Consider the following 25,186-nt stretch of genomic DNA (forward strand, 5'->3'; position numbering starts at 1 on the left):
CCATGTTCAGGGGATTCCTTTGCACAATGTTGTAACCTCCTTATCTCAAGTTGACATTGCACACCACTCATCACTATCTGTGGCAGAAGCTTTATCAGCATCTCCAACAAGAAGCACCACCCTCTGGTTGGAAAAAATCTGTGTTTACAGTTACAAACATCAATCATTTTGTCCTGTATTCTCACTATTACTTACTGCCTTGCCTGTCAGTGAATAGCAAGTTTCCTGGCTTTACCAAAAAACTGATATGCTCTGAAAAAAGGAGCAAGGAACAGTCTGTAACAGTGCAGGATGTATGGTTTCTATTGCAAAAAACTAGTTCATAAAAGGAATCTACTAAGCTGTTGATACCTTTTTGTTAAGTCCATTATCACTTCAGAAAATGGTAGGTAGGATATGGTAATGCTGGCATTTTTGAGATGCTATGCTGGTAGTTTTGAGACACTTGGGCTCAACTTTTGACCAGAGATTGGGACACCCTTACAAAAGTCAATTTATTCATATCTTTGCAATGCCTATCAACAGTGCATGTGCATTCCTTCTGCATGCCAAAATGTCATTTAAGCCTAGTCCACTGGCTAAATCCCCGGGTCATCCATATTTTCAATGTTATGTGTAGTTCTTAGTCTATGTTTAAACATAGACTTAGACATAGTTGCACACAAATCACGGTCAAATAATTCACTCAAGGTCAAACATGCAGGATCTGGTTTCACTGGCAGGAAAAACCATTATGAAAACTTAAGGAAACCACAGAATCCTTTTGCACAGGGTGTGCTGATCACTGGCATTAACACGAAGCAGCCTTCACAAACTACAGAATCTGGATAAGCAGCTTCAGAAAACTATTTCTTTTCTCCTTCAGTCATTTGTAAGTGCTCAAAGAAAGCAGAAAGTCTGTACTCAATGCCAAGCTAGCCAATATCTCTTATTCCTCTGGGTCAAGGTCACCCGGTCCTGTCAGACAGGATATAAGTTTTCTGCACAGCATTGACATTTGGGGGCTAGAAGGTCAAATATGAGATTGCTACTATGTTGTGGTCATTTTGTGTTGCATAAAGCATGTAAGGTGACATCTTAAAGTACTCACTTGTACTGACATTTAGCCCATTTCCGAGTCGTAGTTGCAAAAGTTTCACTTCTCAGGTAGTAAGGATATATATACCATATATCATATACCTCTTACGTACTGATGCTTTCTCTGTCAATGATCACAGGTTTTGTTTCTCTGCTGAGCTTTTCAGCAAATGCAGCACAGTATTCCATTGGGTTGTAACTTACTGTTCTAATTTGTGTGGTGGCAGATTGTTTTTCTCATACGGTTTTACCAGTTTTACAGGTCATTACTAGTTGACTAAAATCAGTGCAATTTGCCTCTGCCAGCTGATGTTTAGTAATAACTGTCATTCCTGCCAGGACCATGCACCAGTAATTTCTGACAGTACATAACACCTAGCACGTATGTGGATTGACTGTGTTACATTCTTCTGACAAGCCATTTAGCTGACTGATAAAAATCAAAGAGTGGGTGGATGAACCTTGAGAGGAAGCTCATTTGTGTGTTTATTGGGAATTTGGGACTATGTTGGCCTCTTGTAATTATAAAAGTTTTATGCTGCACATGGCTTGTTTCAAAGGTAACGCTAGGAAATTTCTTAGCTTTACCCCTTGCACTACTGATACAATGCCAAAAACCTGAAGCAACGTGCACTGAATGTCAAGCCATAGAAAAAGTGAGATCTGGTGGGGCTTTCCTGACCATGAAACTGAGGGCAATCACTTTATTTGTTACCTGTTTAAATCCACTTGCATGCAAACTTTAAGTGAGGAACTGCCAAAATTTGTGGTTCCTTACGGAGCCCTTAGTGCTGCATATAGTGAAAAAGCTGGAGTGAACAAATGTCTTTTACTTCCCCTGGAGAAGCAGTATTGCAAGGAGGTAGGTCAGAGAGCCACGTCTGGCTCACTGCTGACTTAATGTGTGACCTGAACAAGTTACATAAGCCCATTGTTTCTGCTTTCTCAAGTGTAAAATAGGTAAAATATTTCAGAGGCTACTTGTGTGCTGTAATTGGTTGACTGTTTCCTATATGCCAGATAAAAGAAGATTACTGCTTGTTTAAGCATCACACTTCCACTTTATATTTTGTTTTAACCAGCACGACAAGGTTTTCTCCTTCTTCCTCTTACGCTTAGCTAGTTCTGTGCCTGACAGTTCTTTTCCCCCCCATTTCTCTTCTCCTGTTTTTCTCTATGTACTTTTATTCTCTCTTTCTTGCCTGTTTTATTCTCCATCTCTTTCTTCCTGGTCTGTTTCACAATGTTTGTGACATAAATAATTTTTATCCTAGAGTCTCACTGAGTATTCGATACACTGAGGCACATTTTTGTTGCTTGCTGTGTACACGCTGTGGAGCATCAGTTCCTATAGGATGCATGGGTACACGCTTCTTATTCTCAAGCACTTCTGCCTCCTCCATGCAAATACTTCAGGGTCTGCTAGAGTCAAACCCACCCTGAGAAGCTCAGGGTTACAAAAAGAACAGCTTCCAGCTTGGTTTGGCCTGTGATTCTGTCTGGAGTCTCCCAAGGAGCTTTACCAAAAAACCCCTATTGCTGAGTCATAGCCGCTGACTTGAAGGGGCCTGAGAAAGAAATCTATAACCCAGCTATTGATTGGACTGTCATTGTGTCATATGTAGTAAATACCCAGAGGCACTGGAAGGAAAAAAAGGAAGAGAGTTGCCAGACCAGAAATAGGGGGAATAGGCTTGAAGGGCTGGCGGACTGAGTTACCTTAGAAGGACCCTGTGCCAAAGGGTCAAAACTTTACAGTAACAGTCATTCAATCTGAATCATTACTATAGAAAGAATTTTAAAGTAATAAAGCTTCATTGTATGGCAGTGGAGATGCTTCCTTAGCACAGACAGAGCGAAGTGATACTTAGACATCCCAGCACATCTAGCTATAGCACCACAGCGGTACATTTGCAACTTCCACAATACAGCAAATAACAAAAATTTCTACAGGGAAATTAAGGCAGTCTTTTTGAAACAGTTCATTATTGTCATTTTTAGCTGTCTAGTCACTTTCATTTTATTCTTTGCTCTTTTCGTTGTCAAAACACTCATTTCTACTTAGAGACAGAACTAACTGCTGTCTTTGGACATCACAAAACCAGATAAGGTTGGGATATTGGCTTACGGTAGGTCTTCACCACACTGCCCTCCACAAACCCCCAAATTTACTGTATTGTGCTGGTTATGCACTGGGTTTGTTTTTTGTTTTCCTTTGTGGGTCTGTAAATGCTAGAACTAATGTGTCTATACAACGTGTACCTAATGGCCTGAATGGGAATTCAAGGATGCCAAAAGTAATATTAAGGAGGACTTGTCATACAGTGAAAGTTGAAAATGGTGATATATTTCCTTACCATTGCATTTTCACCCAGAGAACAATACCTAAAGGAAGCATCCATTGCATGCTGGCATATTCTAGCCCTCACTAATCAGGTATCCATTAGAACTTTACTGGCAGGTTTTTATTCATGTTAATTTCATGTCATTTATTTGTTGAATTGTGTAATCAGTGAGTTTTCATCTCTTGCTAGGCACACACATATGGGTTATCTCACCCCTACCCTCTCAGAACACCCAGGTACAGAAAGAGAGGGCTGATCACTGGGAGCTGTACAAGGTATCTTCACTAAAAGCTGGGAGCGTAAAGAGGAGAGGGATCAGAATGAGAGATCTAGAGGAGCAAGGCAACTAGTTTTGAATATATATTCAGTGGGTTTATATTTATTCTAACAGGGACTGCTAAAATATAAATGTTCTGGGATGTAGTTTGTTTTGTTTTGAAAGCACTGGAATGTTCTGGCCTAATACAGCCAAACCAGAATATCCTTGGGTAGTTCTTCCTCATTATCATGAAAAGAAAAAAATCAAATTAATCTTCCTGGCTTATATTTCCAGGAGATTCTTTACATTTCTCTAGCTTTTCCATTGAGAAAATGAAAAACACATTTATCAAATGACCTTTAGTTTTTGCCATCTAGTCAATCGTTCTTTGCACTGGCACAGTAATACCATTATCTTGACCTTTGTCTCCCTCATACAGTTTCTCTTCATGCCTGTCACTAGCACTGGCTCCACTAGGAAGAAGGAGAAAAAAATGATAAAAAGGGAAAAACCACAACCTGATTCAAATTGTTAGGCAACGTAAGCTTCTGGAAATGTTTGTTCCAGCTATGCTTGCTTTCTTTCCGTTTGTTTTTACCTTTTCAGCCATTGTTTTCTATTTCTGCCCTAGATTTTTTCAATTCTTCAGTCTAATTCTATTTAGCCAGGTGTATGTGTGTGGAGAACCAAAGTTTAGGGCAAGTTTAACGTGAGATTTTTCTTGGTCTGAGTCATAGTTGTGGTTTGCCTTGATGTAAAACCTTCCACAATAGCATGCTGTTGCACTTCCATGTGCAAAACAGTTGTATTTCTTTGAAGTTAAAATAAAAGGGCTTCACTGTTTTCTCTGACTTAAAAATAATCAAGCAGCAAGCATCTATGCCTACATTTAACTTTCAGTCTGACCTTGGATTAATCCCTTTACCTCACCATGCTTCTGTTTCCTTTTCTGCCCCGGATCAGCATGCAGGCAGTGCAGTGAGAGTTGGGGAGCTCAGTCTTAATTCCTTAATACAGCTGGAAAAAATCCCTGAAGACATAAGCTAACAGATTTCAAGCCATGCTTGTTGGCTACTTTCCAGTCCAAGTGAAGTGCAGAGCTTCAGGACAAGTAATAGGGCTTGAAAATATCACTTGAAAGCCTTTACCTCGATAGTGTTTTGACTAATGCATAACTTTCAGAAAGACATTCAGTTTCTATGTGAAAACACCAGGAGATTTACAGTGTGCCAGTTCCTTCTGTAATTTTGTCCTTTGTTGTGTGATTTATTTCCAAGCACACTGCATGCTGTTGTAACACATAAATTTAATAAGAAATGTAATCTACTTTGTTTCCTTCCTTTCCTGATATGTAGGAAAGAGCTATGGAGAATATACATTTAGGGACAAGTGACAGGGCTTCATTCTCTTTCCTAGTGACAAAGACTCCTGAAATGGGGCTGATGTGCATACAGATAGATAATTTCCTGTTGTTTGTTTCCAATCTAATCAAGCTGATTGGGATGAATGATAATGGTGATGTCTTTAGCACATACCAGAGATTTTCTTTGCTTGAGAGCTGGAAACCATTTGCAGTTTTCAGCAGCAATAGCAGTTGCCTTAATATGGAATATTTAATCATTATCCTTGTAATGGGAGTGGCTGTTTTTTTCACATTTATGGCTGCTTATGAGCTTAGAATATAGCAGCATGCTTCATCCATCGATCTGAAAAAGCTCTTTGTAAAAAGGGTTACCGCTGTTATTCCCATTGAACAAATGATGAAATGGATGAGCAGACAGAGAGAAAAACTAGCTCAGAGTGATGAGCAGACTGCCATCAGAGGCGTCAGAGAACTCAGCTCCTTCCGTTGTTTGAGCCTCAAAGGCCCTGTGACTCCCCACATGGAAGCCTGAGCTGATTTACCCCTGCTAGACTCATCAGAAATTCAGAATCACGGTGATCCCAAGAACAGACTGTTCCCCAAATGAAGTCTATTTCTATTCTGATCCTTGAAGTTGATTAGGGCTTGCTAGTTCAAAACCTATAGTTAATTGTACCTCCTCTTGTGGTCACGTTCAGTCTTCAGTACCAAAACACAAAATACAAAACATTAGTCGTACAAATCCATAGGTTCTTTGAAAGGGGTATATAAATATATGAGCAAGTCTGCGTAGGGATGCTTTTTATGCATGTGCTTTGTGGAATAGGAAAAGCTTTGTAATTTTGGACAGCACTGACATCTACCTGCGTGTAGACAGTGCTATCTGTCCGCAAAGCTAACTGAGGACACATTCCACATGAAAATAAAGGAAGTGCTAATTACCGTGTATCATATGATAGCCAAGATTTGTGCATAATTTCTTAATTTCCTATTACCTTTTTGTTATCTCCCCATTCATTGACTTAATTGATATCCTACCTAGCCTCTTTTGTGCCAAATACGTTTGTTTTCTTCCTTCTAGGTCACAGTTTTACAATTATCACCATAGCAACATTCCAGCTATAATAAGAAGATACATCTTCTGAATGGCTGGTGATACAACATTAACTGTTAGAACATAACATTTTTTATCTTGGAAACATCTGGAGTTTACAGCCAGCAAAGATCTGTAAAAATGTCTGTAGGTCTTTAATAGTCACCTAAGGCTGCACTTGCAAGCTTTATTAGGATGCATTTACAAACACTCCTTAGTCACCAAGCAGGGACTGTGGTGAAATTACGCTTTATTCCAAAACACAAAAAATATAAAATATAAAGTTCAGTTTGTAACTCATGCGGTTTAAAAGAAAAAAGAGAGAATTTGAATTGGCCTCATGTCAAGGCCTTTGTTTTGGAGAGTTGGACCATACTCCATTCCTCTGCTGTTCCCAGCCTATTGCCTACTGCACTAATATTGCTATTTACTGGCTGATTATATCCTCTGGCAAGATTCGGACTGTGTCTACTTCCCTGCTGCAAACTAATCAGTTTTCAAAATTAGTTATTGATCTTGGGCTCATTCTGGAGGACAAATTTAGTGGCTGGTTCATTGAGTATCAACAGTGCAACTCTTTGTGTGAGCTAGATAGAAGTGAAAACAAACAAGATATTCAGGCCCATGTACATACATAATCATCTAATATAGGGAGATACAAGACAAGTATAAATGCATTTGCAAATGAAATAGCTTTTTTATGAGGGAGGTGACCTAAAGAAATTCAAGATTATTCATCTGTTAAGGTACACATGTAATTCTTACTATCTACTGTGAAGTGTTTATCTGAGAGAGAACATGGGTATCAGCACTATTACTGGAAAACATTACAAGGGGTTTGGGGGGCTTGGATTTGTTGGTTTTGTTGGGTTTTTCTAAGCATTTTTTAGGAAATGAGTTCTTTCTTTTTTTTTTTTTTTTTTTTTTTTTTTTTTTTTTTAAGATGGCACATTCCTGAGGCTTTAAGTTGCAAACACATTTGATGGAGTCAGAAAGATTTTCAAATAATAAGTACTTGAAGTTGGGATTTATGTTTGAGTGACTAACAATATGCTACCATTATCCATTGCTTAGCTCTATCAAGCTACATTAAATCTTTTCAGTGGTGATGTTGTCACTCCTTTGGTCAGAAAGGGAACTTATCAGATGAAAGCAATTTTAATTGGGAAAGTTTACCTGTAAAGCTGCCCCATCCCTGGCAGTGTTCAAGACCAGGTTGGATGGGGCTTGGAGCAACCTGGTCTAGTAGAAAGTGTTGGAACTAGATGATCTTTAAGGTCCCTTCCAACCCAAACCATTCTGAGTGATTCTGTGAATGCTGAGAGAGTAGGATATAGTCAATAACCCAACATTTTCATAGAGGTGAAAGGCCCATGCCCAAGTTCTTTCTGTACCTGAACGGAAGTACATGAACATGAGGCTGCATGTTTCTAGGTTTTGTCCCTAGGTAGACCTGTAAAAATTTTGAAACCTGATTCTTTTTCTGAAGAAATAAATTCCCATATTCAGCTGCAAGACTGCATTTCCTAGTCCCTTTAGGAAAAAGTCCTAGTCCATAGAAACATATTTAAAACGTTGAAAATGTCCAAAATAGTTTTAATAAGTCTACTCCCATCCCACTGAAATAATTTAATTATTTGTGAAAAAAATTAGTGCTAGAAATGTTCTTTTCTCTTTCTTAAAAATTATTCTCAGTCTTTGTCCTGAAAGAAAAAGTCTTTTAAACATTTCCCTTTTGAAACATAGCACATAGTGTCTCTGCCAAATATGTGTGTGTGTGTATAAATATATATTTGAAAAGTGATTTAAGATATTCAGTAAGTTTTTTATTATGAGCTCCATGAATTTTATTTCAAGGCTGGTATTTTAAAAGTATCCAAAAATGAGAATGTCAAAACCATTATTTACGTAGAGTTTTAATTAAAAACTATAATTTTCCAAAATTCACTCAAAACTTGGCCCAAATTCCCCAAAGGTTTATGAACCTGAACTCAATTTCTGATTTATAAGAAAAGCACAAACTAGGTCCTTGGCTTTGCTTGAGTTTTGAGACTTTCATGGTGTGGTTTATTTTTGATGTATAGAAAAGCTGGAGCCTTGATGAATAATTGGTGGTGTCTGATTATCTTCATTATTTCAGTGATACACACAAACACACAGATTTCCAGAACAAAAGCTTTTGATTTTCATTGATTCCAACTAGAAATTACTAAGAGTTATATTACAGGGTTCATTTTAAGTTTAAAGTGTGTTTAAAATTTCCATAAAACTCAGTAAGAGTTAAAGAACTGTACAAGTATCATGGAAATTGAATCTTAGAAAAGAAATAATGAGGCAGTAGAGTTATCTGCTTTGTTGTGTATTTCACAATTAGTTTCTGTTACACTGTGGTGCATTTGAAACATGCTACTTGTTTTCCACAGTTCTCGAACGAAGCCAGTGCATTACCACAGCCTTCTGACTTCTAGCTCTTCAACTTATTAAGACATAGCATATGAATCCATATATTTCACTACAAAATCTGAGTTAAAAACTTCCATAGTTAAGATATGCTTTGAACCAAACACTCCTTAGTTGCCTATGTTCCTGCATTAATGTATCTGAAATGTTTCAGATTTAAATCTGCATTTTTGCTTTGGTGGTCTTTAGCAATAGTTAATATATCCTCTATTTATTTTCACCTGGTATGCTGCCACAGAAAGTAGGAACTATGATGCCAGAACATCACATCTTATTTCTCTAAATGTAGTCCTCTTCTTTCTTCAGATTATTAGAGGTGTAGAATTGTTTTCTACCAGAAAATGATATCTGGAGTAAGTTAGCATAGCAATTAATTTTCATGGAATTGTGCTCTGATATAATACAGAGGAGTTGGACCCATTCTCTTATATTTTAAAAGAATTCTGTAAAAAGAAAGGCAGTACAGATCTTTTTTTCCATTTGAATTATATTATTTGAATAGATCTCCTTGGTGACTGCTGATTCCATAAGGAACTTCTGTAAAGTTTTTCTTTAGGCCTGCTCCATTTATTAAATCCAATTGCGTCTACAAAGCAAAAAAGTATTTGAAGAGATATGAATGAATTAAATATGTAATCAATTTAATTTGAAGATGGGCCCCAGAGTTTAAAAAAATACATTTGTTTCAGTGCAGCAGTCAGTGGACAAAGAACTTTGTGTACAATTGATCTATAAATATAAGTAAATCAATAATATATTTTAGACCTCCATTTCTTAGCCTATCTAGGTCATGGAACTACTCTGTCCTCAAGGGAATTAATGAAATTAAAAACTACATTACTTTTTTATTTGGGCATCCTCTGCCTGCCTGCAATTTCTGTGCTTTCAGATCTAGAGTGAATGGTTCCACTAGTATCTATGTTAACAGAAGCAACACAACCATCTTTTGTTCTGAAGTTTGATTAGGCTAAAACTGCATTGAAGAGCAATAAGCAAAAAAATATTTTGGAGCACTCAAAGATAGGAGTGAGCAACTAAAACAAATACTAAAATGGAAATGTAAAGGTTTGTATGCAAGATACATTTTTCAATGTTTCAATTGTTTCAAAGAAACAATCTCTCATGGAATTTAAGCTATATTTTAATTGACTGTAGTGATAGAACAAGAGGCAATGGGTTTAAACTGAAACAGGAGAAGTTCAGGTTAGATTATAAGGAAAAGTTCTTTACTGTGAGGGTGGTGAGGCACTAGAACAGGTTGCCCAAGGTAGCTGAAAATGCTCCATCCCTGGCAGCGTTCAAGGCCAGGTTGGACAGAGCCTTGAGCGACATGATCTAGTGTGAGGCATCCCTACCCATGGCAGGGAGTTGGAACCAGATGATCTTAAGGTCCTTTCCAACCCAAACCATTCTGTGATTCCATGATTCTATGAATTAAGAAAAAGATGGCAAAATTCAAGTTCTGAAAAATTCAGAAGTCAAGGTGTACTACTGGTGTACTGGATGCCAGTACTGAGGTACAAAAAGAGAATTAATTGTGTCTCTGAGATGTCACACTAAACAACAGTACACTAGACTGGAGTAAGCTTTAGATTTGTATTTAGTTCTGATACTTATTGGAATTGGTTTTCTTCCAAGAATTTTAGCAACTTTGTGTGGTTTTATGCCAACTGAAAGTGCTTTAATATCTTTTTCTTCTTATGAAAATTATGGTGATTTTATAGGGGTTTCTGTTTTCATAGTAGAAAGTTTGTTTGCTATTTTGGTTATCTCATATACCAGCCCTCATAATAAACAGTTAATGTCTGTTAATATAATAAGGGATTCCTGATTCAGGTATTTAAGATTTTTGAATCTTAAGTACTTCTTTGGAAATGTTTAACAATTTAATTATCATACTGTGTATATATACTATCTTTGCAAAATGTTTTATTTCACTTGAATGCTTTCAAGGCTGGAAATTAATTTTTGGGGAATTATTTCTTCATATTCAGTAAGATAATGAAAAAGAAATAAGGCAGATCTTTTCTCTATAGACTATTAATCAAAGGAATTTTATGTTGGCATGACTGAACTGGAATCCTGTGGTTGTTTTTCAAAACTCTTTTCTTAAATAATTTCAGCTAGAAGATATTTTGAAATAGATGTGTTACTCAGCTCGCTATATAGTAGCAGTGTATGAAATAAATGGAACTTCTCTCTATAGAGAAGACAAGGATCTGAGTTGTAGTTTTGAAGAATGAGTATCTTACCTTCCTGAGTCTGTTGGATATGGGGAGATTTCCAAAGCAAAAACAGAGCACTGCTTACCAATGTCTCCCTGGACGTCAGCCCAGCTGTGTTCCTACACGGTGTATCCAGCAGGGAGTCAGAACAAGGGGTGGCCAGGTGTTCGTACCGTGGAACTTTGGCTGCAATAAATGAAACCAAGTGTAAGCCAGCAATTTCAGTATGTTGTATGGTTGTGTGTGCTCCCACATCAGATGGCCAGAGAGCCTTCTACAGGTAGCAATTACAGATATTGACGCAGGCGAGACCATCTCAGTAGCAATGTCCAAGGATGCCAAAAGCTGTGGAAGCTGCCATGTGGGGTCAGCTTTCATATGACATGTAAGGCCAGTTTCATAGGCAGCTGTAACTGAGAAGGGCAGGCAGTTGGGCTGGGGGACTTTTCTTCTGCGCCTGGGATACATGAGCATGCAGCTGGGGAATGGCAAGGTGGAGTCGGGAGGGATTCTGCCTGTTGTACACCACTAATTCTTCTGTCACCTTACACTAATTTGCATCAAGAACAGCATAGCTAAGTGTAGCCAAACATCGATCCTTTTCTAAATGAAGTATCTGCTCTCTTATTGGTTTGCCTGTACAGAAGAATATTTCCCAAATTAACTAGCTGTGCAGAATGGTCTAAGAAAATCCAATCCACAGCTGGATTGAGAAAAAAGAAGTCCTCTAGCATGTGCATAACAGGAGTTGTCATACTGCTGACAGCTGATGGAAACACATTTCTGGAAAGCAGAGTTTGTGTTATATGAGTATATAATAATAGCATTCCAGTTACTAAATTCATACCTAACTCCTAACCAAGAATAATAAAACTAAAAGACTTAAGATCAAAAGATCTTAAGAGAAGCAAGCAAAGTTAGTGCATCTGCATCCTCCTTTAGAGTCTGATAACTAAATAGGCCACCAGCTGTGACTACAGCTACATCTCTAGTGTTACTGAGTTGTAAAATGAAAAAAAGAAAAGCAACAATAAATGGTTTAATATAACTTCCATCTATCTTTGGTGCAAAAAATCAGGATTAATAGAATGTAATAATTTATAAGAAAGTAATTGAAAACGGCATCTCCATGTCCACATCCATAGTACGTTCATCATCCAACAGCAAGATAAGTTACACACATAAAATCTAAGTTAGAAGAACAATTCCATGTGATTTTGAGTGGTTTGAATTGTTGGTGGCGTTTTTTTAATTCTAAATCAGTAGCTGCTAATAAAGCTAACTAAAAAATTACTACAGATTTAGCATCTAATATAAATGAATTTATCATCTGTGAAAGGCAAGGCAACTGCATTTGGAGTCCTTTTGAAGATGCTTAGCACAAGCTTAGCACAAGCTATTCCCTTGCAGCAATTGTAATAGCGTTCACAACAAATAACAGGTTTATATTTTAAATTTGTGATGTGCCTTTCTGGTCCAGAAGGAATTCATCCTTTCTTAGACTTGATCCAAGTATGATTGCATCAAAGCTCTTGTGGCTGATGAGGGTAGAAACACTGTTACATCTTTGGTGTAGCATTATTTTCTTTTATGTCGAATTTCTTTCAGTAGAAAGTGAAGGTCATAAAATGTGCAACTCACCTTAAGTCAATCCCAAGCACTACTGAAATAAAGGAATCCAAATAGCGTTAAGCAGTTGATACAGTGCAGCACTTGGCTAGATTCCTCCTATTAAAAATATTCAGGTTTGCTTATACACTGCCACCGAAGTTCAACGCACAGTATTTGGTTCATTTAACAACTGCAGACGCTCCATTAGCCTTTTTCGCTACCAACTTCTCATCCCATATGCCTGCCTGATCCATCTGTCACGTTTTGTCAAATATAAGCACTCTCAGGGAGCAGCCATGATTTTACAGTGCATTGCAAACTGGGGCTCCAACCTGAATACCCACTGAACCACAGAATAACATTTTAATAATAGAAGAGCAAATGGAACCTTTGTAATCATGAGGACTATGAGCAAGAAGGGATGGTTACATTAATGTAGATATGTGGTGGGCAATAAGATATGTAAATCTTCACTGAATGGATAAGATAAAGACATTAATATCAGGGTAGATTATACAGTCAGTATTCTGCCTTTGAAAGTACCCAATAAAAGCTGCTGAGAAGAAAGCTTAATAGGCCAAGTACCCAGAATCCTTTCCTGGTGCTTACCTTCTTGGCTCAAAACAAAAAAGCACACAAAAGCTATGGATTTGACTTTCTAGAGTGGAAATGGATGACGTGGAATGAATTGCAGTCTAAATACATATACCTCAACAATCTGGCCACTGACATTTCCATACTTCAGTTAATATGCAGAATGATTCCTGTGATGATAAGGTGCTAAAAAGTTATCATTCCAAACAGTAGTACTAGGAGAGGTGTGTTAGTATGTTACTGTCAAGAGTTATGAATTTATATACATAGAAATCCCTCTTTCTGTCTCTGCACATGCACTCATACATACACACACATATATCTATAAAGAGCATACAACTACACCAGAAATCTATTACACTGACTTCTTAGTGTCATTCTGTGAGAAATTATAACTTATATTGAGTGTAGAATATCTAATTTTACACAATAGCTCTGTCGTGGTCTAAATAACTTCTTCCCTGTCTATAAGAGCTACCTTTTTTTTTAATACTTATATGCAAACTACCAGGTAATCTTGAAAATAAGTCATAAGTCTCTCCCTGTAAAATAATAAGAAAATTAATATAATTCTGGCACTAAAATTTTACTATGTAAGAGAGGACTTTTTTTGCCACTTGAGTTATTTAGACTGTATACATGTCAAGCTAGTGCATAATGCTAGAAGAACAGCTGTCCTACTTTAGTTATATAGTCATTGTTCCCCTTGAAGAGTAGTCAGTAAAAGTGCTTAGGAAAAGAGTTTCGTAAAAAGCGAACTATAGAGCATTTTCTTTGTATATTCTCTCATTTTCAGACAATCTGTGGCATTGAGATTTCCTGAGCCAGAGGCTGCATGCACATCTTTGTGCTTAATGGCCCTTAATGGCTCTTTTTTTTTTCCTAATTTGCCTAATTATTTTTTTAACTCATTTATCCTTCTGGCCTTCACAACATCCTGTGGCCATAAGTTCCACAATTTAATTATGTGCTATGTGAATAAGTACTTCCTTTTGACCCTGGATGCATTAAGAATACTTTATGTGTATTTCTTCTTTTCTTTCTCTTTTTTTTTTTTTTTTAACCATCTTTTTTGCTGATGCCTATGAAGCAGGAGCTGACTGCTTGGAAACTTTGTTCTTTAGACTTTTACATCAGTGTTCTTTGAATCTGAAATGGCCCTTGTGATATTGGCATAAGCAAGCATATGGACTGTAAACTGTACATAAACACTGGCTGTATCCTGAAGCATTCAAGAAATACATTTCTAGTCCAGCTTTTTTTTTTGCTTGTTTACCAGAATGTTCTCTTTCCTTTAGATTTAGAGACCATGGGTCCCTGATAAACTTTTATGGTCTTATCTTTTATGAATCCAAACCTCTAGGGGCAGTGAAGAATGAAGGAATTAATAAAGAAATAAATAGCCAAAACTAAACAAAAAACCAGAAGATATTGTAAGTTTGTAATAAAATCTTACAAAAAGACTAGATTTGACCTGAACAATACGTGAGGAAAAGAAGGTTAGTCTTCATGTTTCCTAAGGTAGACAAATTCACTATGGCCCCTGGTAGATCCAGCTTTATTCTGTCATTAGTTAATTTGGCCTAGAGAAATGAGGCATAACTGAATATCAAGATTTGATCATTAAAATTAAGGAAGTAAACTTTTTTACTGGAAGAAGTGAAAGCAAACAGGAGTTTTGAATGAGTATAAAACCATTCAGAATCAAGAGAGTTTTTTTCACTAAATAACTAAATGGGGATTTATGGCCATACCTGAAGTGCTGAAGTCTAAAAATGTCAGCTTTCAAGTTTTGATTTAGTCTGACAGAGGTAGAAGAAATAAGGCAGAGAGTAAATCTGATGAAATCTCTGAAGCTAAGGTTTTATTTCAGGCTAAGTGAAAGAATCACTTTTGTGGAGAATGTACTTTATTTTAATCTGATTGCTAGCTTTTTGTGCCAGTTTTATTTTAAAATATTTCTTCATAGTTCACAGCCAGATGTTCTTCCAATGGCCTTGAATCAGCCACTGCTGACCAGAAGACAATAAATAATAATACAGAATGTGGATAATATCCTTCCTAGGGAGATTATCACAAATTATTTTGTACCCTGTTGAGCATACCATGACTCCTCATGTGACACTTGGCAGTTCTCCGCCTTCCAGATGCACTGCTTCGTCATTTCCTATATCCTGCAGTTTCTGACTTTGTCATGTAGATTATCTCTCCTCTTGTTTTGCCATCAGCATGGATATAAAATTCTATTTGTAATACTGAAGCTACTAAGTGATATTTCAGAACCTTAAGGGTAACCTTACCGTCTTCAAGTAAGCTGTTTAATACATTTTCCTGTAAATTCTGAAATTGGCTACATCACATCTTGGCTGTTCAACTACATGCAAGTTCAATATTTTATAGCAAAAGAAAAATATAAGATGTGCTTTAATAGGAAAGATAATACAGCCAGATTATCTGATACAGGTATGAGATTGTTATGAGGCTGTTTTTCAGCTAGCTAGTCCTGGTTGTAAAACATGTCTTTTTTTTTTTATCTAAAGAAACACACAATAAAGCTAGGAGAATATATACCAGATCAAATGCCTCTTGTGGTAAATGGTGACAATCAGTGTGATTTGAATCTTGCTGTCTCATCTCCAGCATGTTTTGAAAGGACAGCTGGATCAATTGGTGGTTGTGATGACTCTTCAAAAGGAAAAAAAAGAATCTATCATAGGATGGTTTGGGTTGGAAGGGAACTTAAAAATCATCCCATTCCAACCCCTTGCTATGGGCAGGGAGACTTTCCACTAGAGCAGGTTGCTCCAAGCCCCTGTGTCCAACCTGGCCTTGAGCACCAGGGATGGGGCAGCCACAGCTTCTCTGGGCACCCTGTGCCAGCGCCTCAGCACCCTCACAGGGAAGAATTTCTTCCTAATATCTAATCTAAATCTCCTCTCTATCAGCTTAAAGCCATTCCCCCTTGTCCTATCCCTACACATCCTTGCAAAAAAGTTCCTCTCCAGATTTCTTGTAGGCCCCCTTATACCAACATGAAAATAAATATTGTACCTGATTTGATATCACTAATAGGCCAACAAGAATAATAGTTTGTTTCCTGGAATCAAAGAGTCCCTAGTGTCATGCCACATAAGAAGGCAAAGGGTATGTGAGGCATCTGCCTGCTTGCTTCCTCTTGCATGACCAGAGTTTCATAGCTCAGTCTTCCATTTCCTGGACATTTTCCTTCTTGTTTTTAGCATTTTGGAGCATTGGCATGCACAAGGAATCCAGAATTAGAACCAAAGCACCCTCAAGACATAGCTGACTGAAATGTTTATGTGCTTCAAAATGTATCTTATCATCATAGCCACACTTCAAGGAACAGATGATTTCTGCTTGAGAAAACAACTTTATGAAAATCTGAAAGGGGCTCAGTGCTATGGGTTGTTCAGACTTCTTATGTTGCATTGTTTAGCCTAAGACATAAGGATACTGTTCCTTTTCTAGGAAATAACTCACAGCTTGCTATTTCAAACTGAAGGATAGTTCAAACATGAAAATATTAAAAACAGTAACATTTTCTCTTTAAAATTCCCACTAAAACAGACCTTTCAGGTTTCTGTGGGGGGTAAAAAATATTAAGCAATATTGTCTTGCTTAGCTTTAAACCTTTTAGCTCATGACTGATTTTAGATGCCTGTTAAATACAAAACAATTCTCATCTAAATATTTGATTCAGCTAAGAAATAATTTATTTTGGGCTTGCCTGTAAGAGTTCAAAAGTCTTCTAGAGTGTGTAGAGCTGATCTCTACCTTTTCTTTGCAACCACCATTTCTACACCCATGCTTTGAGGGAGGCCAGGGTTTTACCAAAGGAGTCCTTTGTCTCAGGCTTGTTAAAAACTGGAAATAGTAGTCTGTATTGTTTTGTATGATTTGTACAAGTAGCAGTGGTTGTTGTCACAGTATGTTAGAAATAGAGGAAAAATGCCTATGGAGAGTATCAGAAAAATAGGGTGCTCTCACAGGAGGCTCCTCAGGTTCCAGTAAGTTCTGCCAGCACTCCAGTTCAGTTAGTTTTAGGGAAGGTAACCTGCTCTGGCCTGCAGTGTTTGAGTCCTAGCTTCCCCTTGGGGTAAAAAACCCATGTGTGTAAACATACATATATATATATACACACACACACACATGCATATACATGGGTACATACTGTACATGTGTGTATACCTATACATATATATACATGTGTATGGGTCTGTGTGTATGTATATAAGGGTGGGCAACTGCTACCTTGTAAGCTAATTGGAAAATAAGTCATCTTCTTACCATCTGGAAAGAACTTAAATTTCTGGTCTCATCTTGTTCTTTCTCACAATTTCTGTTCTTCTCTCTTTTAGTCTTGAAGTCATGGTTCAATCCTACTATCTCAAATCTTCACATTTTTGCCTCTAGTAATAGTTTGGTGTGTCTTACGCTGTAGAGAGCTGACATGGAACATATGGTAGATTACTGAGCTCGGAAGTAGTAGCTAGGATTTCTACAGAAAGAGAAGCTTTCCTTGCTGTCACTACGGCTATTACTAAACTTAAACAGCCAATGAATATTTCATTAAATACAATAATAAAATCAATTGCTCTGCCCAAAAAAACTACTGATGTCCAAGTCAAACATTGTCGCCAGTTTGAATGCTTTATTGCTTGTTTTTCTTAGAAGAACTGAAAAGCAGCAAGATCTACTCAATCAGTACTTAAGAGATTTTAGTGATGCTGGGTGTTTGCTGTTTGGAAATAAACTCTTTAGTTTCTTCTGACAAACACGGCTTGATGGATAGGTAAAAGCATTCTACGCATATCTAGAAATATTCTAATGATACTTTAGTGTCAGAAATAGTGTGGTCTGCACGACTAGGGAAATGATTGTCCCCCCTCTACTCAGCACTGGTGAGGCTGCACTTTGAATACTGTGTTCAGTTTTGGGCCCCTTACTACAAGAAAGACATTGAGTAGCTGGAGCATGTCCAAAAAGGGCAATGAAGCTGGTGAAGGGTCTAGAGAATAAGTCTTAGGAGGAGCAACTCAGCGAAATGGTGGTGTTTAGCCTGAAGAAAAGGAGGCTCAGGGGAGACCTTACTGCTGTCTACAATTACCTGAGGAGGTTGTAGCAAGGTGGGTGTCAGTCTCTTCTCCCATGTAACAAGTGATAAGAGGAAATGGCCTCAATTTGTGCCAGAGGAGGTTTAGATTGGATATTAGGAAAAATTTCTTCACTGAAAGGGTGATCAAGCATTGGACCAGGCTGCCCAGGGAAGTGTTTGAATCATCATCTCTGCCTTCTGAGACCCACCAGATTTCAGATCCCCCTGTTCAAACATGCCTCAGGCACTCAGACGCAATGTGCTTCTCTGCAGTGTCATCAGGTTCCTTCAGCACCACAGACCCAACAACTCCTCCTCCTCAGAAGGGGCAGAAAAGCAAGCCAGTGAGTTCTGGATATGTTTGCCTATAATTGGTGCTCTTCTCACAGATTACACTGGAGTAAGCTCACAAACATAGCTGATGAAAACTGTGAACATATACTCATCAATCACTCTTTAGGAAAAAATAGAATCTAGGTCTAGACTCAATCCTCTTTCACTCTGGTATGCACTTAAATAAAAATCGAATCTATCCTACACTTTTTAAACAATTTGTAGTACAAACACATACTTGTTTGTTTTATTTTTGAAGTAATCTTCTACTGCACTTATGCAAAAGTTTGACCCCAGTTCTCCCTTAGAACATCAGTGTCGTGGGATGCAAGATCAGCTAGAATTTCAGGCTCAGGAAAGGGTCACATAGCATAACTAATTGCACTTTTATGAAAGACAACAGAAGTTCACCAATTTAAGCCTGCAGTGCAACCACATTTAAATGCTGAATACCCCCTTGAACAACAACGCATTATTGCCTATACACCTTAAAAATCCAAGCATAAAAATTCCTGAGATGCACAGCACAATCAGCACTTTCTCTGTTGTTTTTCCTCCACATTTTAAAATTATTACCAGTAAACTGTGTGATGAATTCGATGATTGCTTTATTGTTAGCAGTGTTTGTTCTTCAGAGTGGATTTTCTGATCTTCTTAGCTGTCTTCCATGAGAGCATTTTTTCATTCTTCCCTCATGTTCTCAATCAGTTCAGTCTTTATGTAACTCCTCTTCTGTAGTTTTCCACTTCTCCATTACAAGTGTTTATTGCTAGCTGGGTCTTATAACATGCAACCAGAAAACCCGATGCTTCAGAATTGTTTAGCATAAGTATTCCACGTTAAAACTTTTGTTGTCGCCTCTTATGCTGAAGAAGACTATGCAAGGTTTTTCCTACTCTACGTCTACTTAAAATGATTCAAGATGGTCTTAAAATTTCACCTTTTAAATGCTAAGTTTGCTTCCTTCATGACAGTCCATGGCAGCTAAAGAGATTTAGGTTTCCTATCTTTGCTTTTTATCACTGTGAAAATACAGATTCTTAGAAAGCCAGATTTGACCATATCTACCCTTTGGATTGGTAAGGGAACATTTACGTAATGTATTTTTCAGGAGGTTATAGAAGTACAAGCTTGGTTTTGGCAGGAAACTTGCCATGATGTTCTCTGTTTTCAGTAGGTACACTAGAGTAAACATAAAAACCCCACGTGGTTTGCATTTGTAGTTTACAATGCTGGGAGAAATAGTATTTACTGCACAGCCTGAGTTTCCTCGTCTGACATCAATCTTAAGAATTGGAGGCAATTCACATTAAAAAGTATGGAGCTATTGATGTACTGCAAAGAACTGAAAGCTAGATGATAACATTTACAAAGCTACATGATTACAGGATGCGAATATGATCAGGAAAACTGCAGCCACAAGGTCTTCCCTATTCTTTTTCAAAAAATGGTTAGGCTGTGTGGGATAGCTACATGTCCAGTTGTCATTTTATCTCACTTTAAATCCACTTGATAAAACACGGAGAACTAAATGCAAACTGGCAGTCACTCTTCCTTGTAGGAAGCAAGTCAATATTTGGTCCATGTGCAGCAGATGTGCAGCTAATGTAATAAATATGGTTGTTAAATTTTCTATATATAAAAATGAAAATTGCACATATTTCTTAACTCTTTTTTTTTTTTTCTTTTCTCTGCATTTCACAAAGAAGGATTTATTCTGTATTCCAGAAGGCAGACAATTGCTGTGAGTGATTCTGAAGATTTTTGGACACTTGTTTATCAGCATAAAAGATCAGAAGCTTTGTGAATAAATATAAAACTTAGGCAATTCAGAAAAGCACAGCTTTCTAGCTTCAGAAATCCTCTTGTGGTAGCTTCTCAAACTAATATAGTTATAATCTGGACATTGAAGACATTCAGCAGGTCTATAATGTTTTATAAATACCGTTAAGCATATTAATCAGCAAGCTTTTGTGCAAATCAAGTCCATGAGGATTCCTCTCGCTTTTTAAAGTCAATCCTCTCCCATCCCCCCACGGTGTTTTAGGGGGTGTCTACTCAGTTCATTTCTCCAGGGCTTTGTATCACCTTCCTCTATGCTTACAAGCAACAGAGAAAAGACAACAGAGATTGAGTGAAAACAGAAAGCGAGATGGGTGCTCACAAATACCTTAGCAGTTTCAGTCAGATTTTTTGTAGCAGAATGTAGTATCTTGTTCCACATAAACTGGATTACTCAGCACTTGTGTAAACTAACCTTATACCCTTCCTTCAAGTTTGTCCAGACATTGGTCATACCTCAGTTTAATTAGGGTGGGGGTTTCTATGTAATGCAATGCAGTATAATATTAAGTGCACGCAAATATTTGGCTAGGCAAACATCTGTATTTTCACTTCTGAAATCAATCACAGTCTGAAAAATGCTGGAAATGAATGAGCCAATGTATATGAGCAAAGTTTCTACAATCCTTTAATGAACAGTGCCTGCTTTGTTAGGTCCAGACTGAATATTCACTCAGATAAACAGGAGCTTAGGCTAAAGGATATCTAACCCTCTCACATCTTTCTGTTATTTACCACTTGGTAGAGCAACACGCTTCTCAGCAGACACTCCTTGTGAGAGAAGACAACTTTGTCACTGCTAGAAAATGATTAATCGGTTGAGGTCATTAGGGAAAATCTGAAGTATCAGTGAAAAGTTACCGTGTAGGTTCTAAAAGCCATGGAGAAGCACCACTGAGGGGCAAGCATAGTCACAATAACTACCAAACAGCTAGGATCCATATGGCTAAAGGATTCAGCTTTCTCTTCCTTTCTCTCCTTTCATATGAGAAGTTTCATTCTGTAGTGTGTGTGATATGACTGCACCTATCTCAGAAGCCAGTCAGCAGCACTAGTGTTCACAAGTTGCTTGCCATACTAGCGATCTCTTGCCATGGTAAGCTGGTATCTATACATCTTGGAGATGTATAGTTTAGCCGGGCACTGGCAGCTCTAATGTACTCAGGTTCTTTTGCCCATGCCCTTTTATTTGGGTTAGCTCACTACGGTATGTTCTTTATTATCTTAGCAAGCTGATATTCAGAGTGTTGGGGGGTTTTCTTCTTCCCTTGTGAGGCATTTTGGGATTTTCTCTCTTGAAAGACTGCCCCTGATTAGCTCAATGGATTTGGAATAAGACTGTTTTGCTGCTTTCTCTAAATGTTGTCACTGCAAACCCAGCTGAAGTAAAAGCACTTGTCAGCTTGGTGCATTGTATGTATTTAGCCACTAACTGGAACAGTATAGCTTTTTTGTCCTCTTTTGAAAATCCAACAGACCTTGATTCTGCACATAAAAGCTCTGGCAACAAGCCCACAGATCTCTCTTCTAAGTGTAAGCCAAGAGTTCCAGTTAAAAAGTTAAACAGAAAAAATTTGGGGCAATACGGATAAAAGTTCTGTCATCTCTTTTCACCAACTTTAAAACTCTTTCCCTTTATGATATCATAATCTCTAAAATATATGCAATATTCTTCAAAGCTTGCCTTCGCTTTAGCAGCTGCTCTTGGTAACAAAACAAAGAAAATAGCTTTTTGGAAAAGCCTTCTCTCTTAGCAAAAATAGAAATGTCTCCCCGCTCCTCTTTAAAGACCATGTGTTCGATATTTAATTCTATTTACATGGGTCACTAATAATTATGGTTTTGTATTGTCCTGTCCAGCTCTGTGGAAGGTCTCAAAGCACTTAGCCATTGCAGGGAGATGGTGTGCTATTCGCCTGGCAGTGTTTCCCTTTGTTTCGGGAACAGTAGTGCTTACAGTGCTGCACCAGCAACCATCTCCCCCCCAAACCATCCCTTCCATTCTTACCTTTGCTGCCAGTTGCAACTACCGTGTCGAGGTTTTAATTAAAGAGATGGTGGGATTGAAAATCAGCTTCAAATGTGGCCACTGTGTAATTTGAAGGATTACAAAGAGATGTTGACTGTTTAAAGACAGGAGAGAAAAGGAGCTGATAATCTGGATGCCTTAGAGATAAGCATTACAGGGTGAAAGTTCAGCAAATTTTCTTCAGAAACTTAATTACTGGAAGGAAAGTAGGTTTTTCTGTGTATAATTTTCTCATTTGAAAGTCAGTTTCTTCACTCTTGCTTTTCATTTCTACAAATGTCTTAATTATACAGGTGGGGTTATTTCTTCTCCTTGCTGTATTTGAATATACAGGCATGTTCATAGCTGAGAATTTTCCTTAGTTGTAATTAGCATATCATACTCTTTCCCCTGGTGGATGGTAGAGAGCTGTTCATCTACACATCTACATTCAGGAAAAATAGTGTAGAATCACATGGAAACACATTTTTTCTTCCCGTTTAATGCAGAAGTGTAGTACTCAATATTATTAATGGGGTATTTTGGTTTAATAGACAATGCTGCTAGGTTTTAACACTTCAATATGTTCAAAAGTAGATCCTGGGAAAAAAAAGATCGTTTACTTAAATAGCTTACATGGCAGGCAAGTATATGAGAGTCAAAGGAAATCAATACAAAAAGAGACATTTCTACTACCAGGCTTTTGGAAGAGATGTATAGACAAGGTTGTTAATTGGTTTTCAATGGAATAATTTTCAGTGGAGTTCAGAATTATTCAGTTGTATGTATTCTCAGTCCACTGTAATTCCCCTCTAACTTCCAAACAGTCCACTTTCTATGGAGCATCTATTTTTATAACATAACATCTATTTATAATAACATTAATTTGCAACTTTCTGGCATTTCAAGCTTGATTTCTCTAGTGTCAAATGGCTTTGTGGTTTTAGTGTCACTTGAATTGCCCCAAATTTTCCCAAGAAATACACTGCAAACAAATGTTAAGAAATAATTGATAATCTCTATTCTCCAGCTCAAAAATATTTTAACGGTCTTGATTTTTCAGGCTGGTTTTCAATACGCTGCCTCTGAAGTTGTTTGCTTCCTTTTCAAATACCCTGTGAGAATAAGCCCTGTTATGTGTGTGTCTCTCCTTGCACCCGTTCCTCCCCAATCAAAGTTAATTATAATTAAACCCTGACTATAAAAAGGAAAAGACATCTGTCTGAGGACATCATCGCAATATTCTGAAGTTTGGTCAACATTTTGCTGCACACACTACTCACTAGCTGGATTTGGTAATGTTCTACTTAGACAGGGAACTAAATTACCATGGAATATAACACACTTTGATTGTGCTACAGGGGTTATGCCTGCTTTGAACACAGTTTGAACTAAGTGGCAGCACAGTGTAGGTAGGGGTGCCTAAAATATAGCTGCCAACTCTAGGCATGTCAGTTCAACCTCTATTACCCTGACAACCTTGTGCATGCTATATATAACTACAGTGTGGGATAGCAAGTCCTGCGGCAGGGGAAAGTTTTTCACTGGAAACAATTCTGTGAAAGCTTTTAGGAAGACAAGCTGAGAACAGCCCTAGATAGAAGCAAGGCTGAATAAAAGCCAAGTTAAAAGCCAGAAAAGATACCCAAACTTAGAAGAATGCTTCATCCCTCAAATAATGTGCTGTAAAGACTATAAATTTCAGAGGACAGAATGAGTTTTAAGCCTATGAACAACCACCACCCCAAATTTGGGAACATAGAAGTAGTTTTGGGGTGCTATCTTGAATTATATCCAGCCCACTTACAGGTGAAATTAATCTTTTTTATAACAATACATGAGGACAATAATCTAAAGAATAATTACGATATTATGCCACTATTAACTTGATACTGTGTTTGTTCAGAGGTTGAATATTAAAAAATAGGAGTGAGGCATTTGATCCAACTGCCTTTCTGAATCAGCAGACTCATTTAATCCAGTGTCCTCTCTTGGGCAGTAACTGATCAAGGTACTCCCAGAAGCAGTTTAAAGCAAGTCATACTAAGTTTTTTGCCAGCATAACCTTCCAACAGTCGGTAGCATCAGAACTTCCTACTCTGAATCATAATCTGGATGTTTATCTGCCATCAGTATATCTGTTCTTTATGAATTTATCTAAGTGTGTTGTGGTGTTTTGCATTTTGAACATTGTATGGCCATCAGTTTCACGTTGCTGTCTGAAGAAAATTGTTTCCTTTTATTTGCCTTCAAAACTTTATTTTTTAACTTGGCCTCTTAATTATTGTATTGTGAATAATGGTTCTTGATTGATCTGCTTCATATCATTTATGATTTCCTTTTTCCTTATTTCGAGTACAGTTGCCTCTGTATTAATTGGGGACTATCTAGTCTCTTTGTTACAGAACTTATTCCGTACCCCCTGCTTACACTTATCAGCATTCTATGCTTTTATTACTTGTACCGTGTAATTTTTTCAGAAGCATAGCCAGAACTGCATAGAGTAATTACAATTGGGCACACACCAAAGATCTACAAGCAGTTTAATACATCTTTGTTTATACCCAGACTCCTTTCCCAATAACTCCCAACAATCTGTTCACCACCCTGACTGCTATTGATACCAGCTAAATCAAATACAGACTTGTATATGTTTGGGGATTTTTTTATTAGCCTTAATTCGTATTTATTGATAGTGAATTGTAATTGCTATGTTAGCTACTGCTGGCTAAATCCATTTGATCTTTTTGGAATCTTCTTCAGTTTTTCATACATAGTTTCAACTTCGACCACGATGAATAACTGTGTATCATCTGCGTACTTCGGCATCTTCCTGCTAGTTATTTTCTCATGGCATGTG

General features: G+C 37.5%; 1 protein-coding gene and 1 long non-coding RNA gene across 20 annotated transcripts in view; one reads left to right on the forward strand and one right to left on the reverse strand.

The window, feature by feature from the left end:
* ROBO2 (roundabout guidance receptor 2) overlaps positions 1–25,186 on the forward strand; it is a 1,090,001-nt gene that overhangs the window by 571,013 nt on the left and 493,802 nt on the right. The gene's annotated exons all lie outside the window — the stretch shown is intronic.
* The window catches only part of LOC115601483, a 70,140-nt gene that overhangs the window by 10,130 nt on the left and 34,824 nt on the right, over positions 1–25,186 (reverse strand). The window contains exon 5 of the long non-coding RNA XR_003989363.1: positions 10,908–11,008. This is a non-coding gene — a long non-coding RNA (uncharacterized LOC115601483). The remainder of the gene's footprint in view (positions 1–10,907; positions 11,009–25,186) is intronic.

Source organism: Strigops habroptila, chromosome 2 (assembly GCF_004027225.2).
Source record: "Strigops habroptila isolate Jane chromosome 2, bStrHab1.2.pri, whole genome shotgun sequence".
NCBI classification, from domain to species: domain Eukaryota; kingdom Metazoa; phylum Chordata; class Aves; order Psittaciformes; family Psittacidae; genus Strigops; species Strigops habroptila.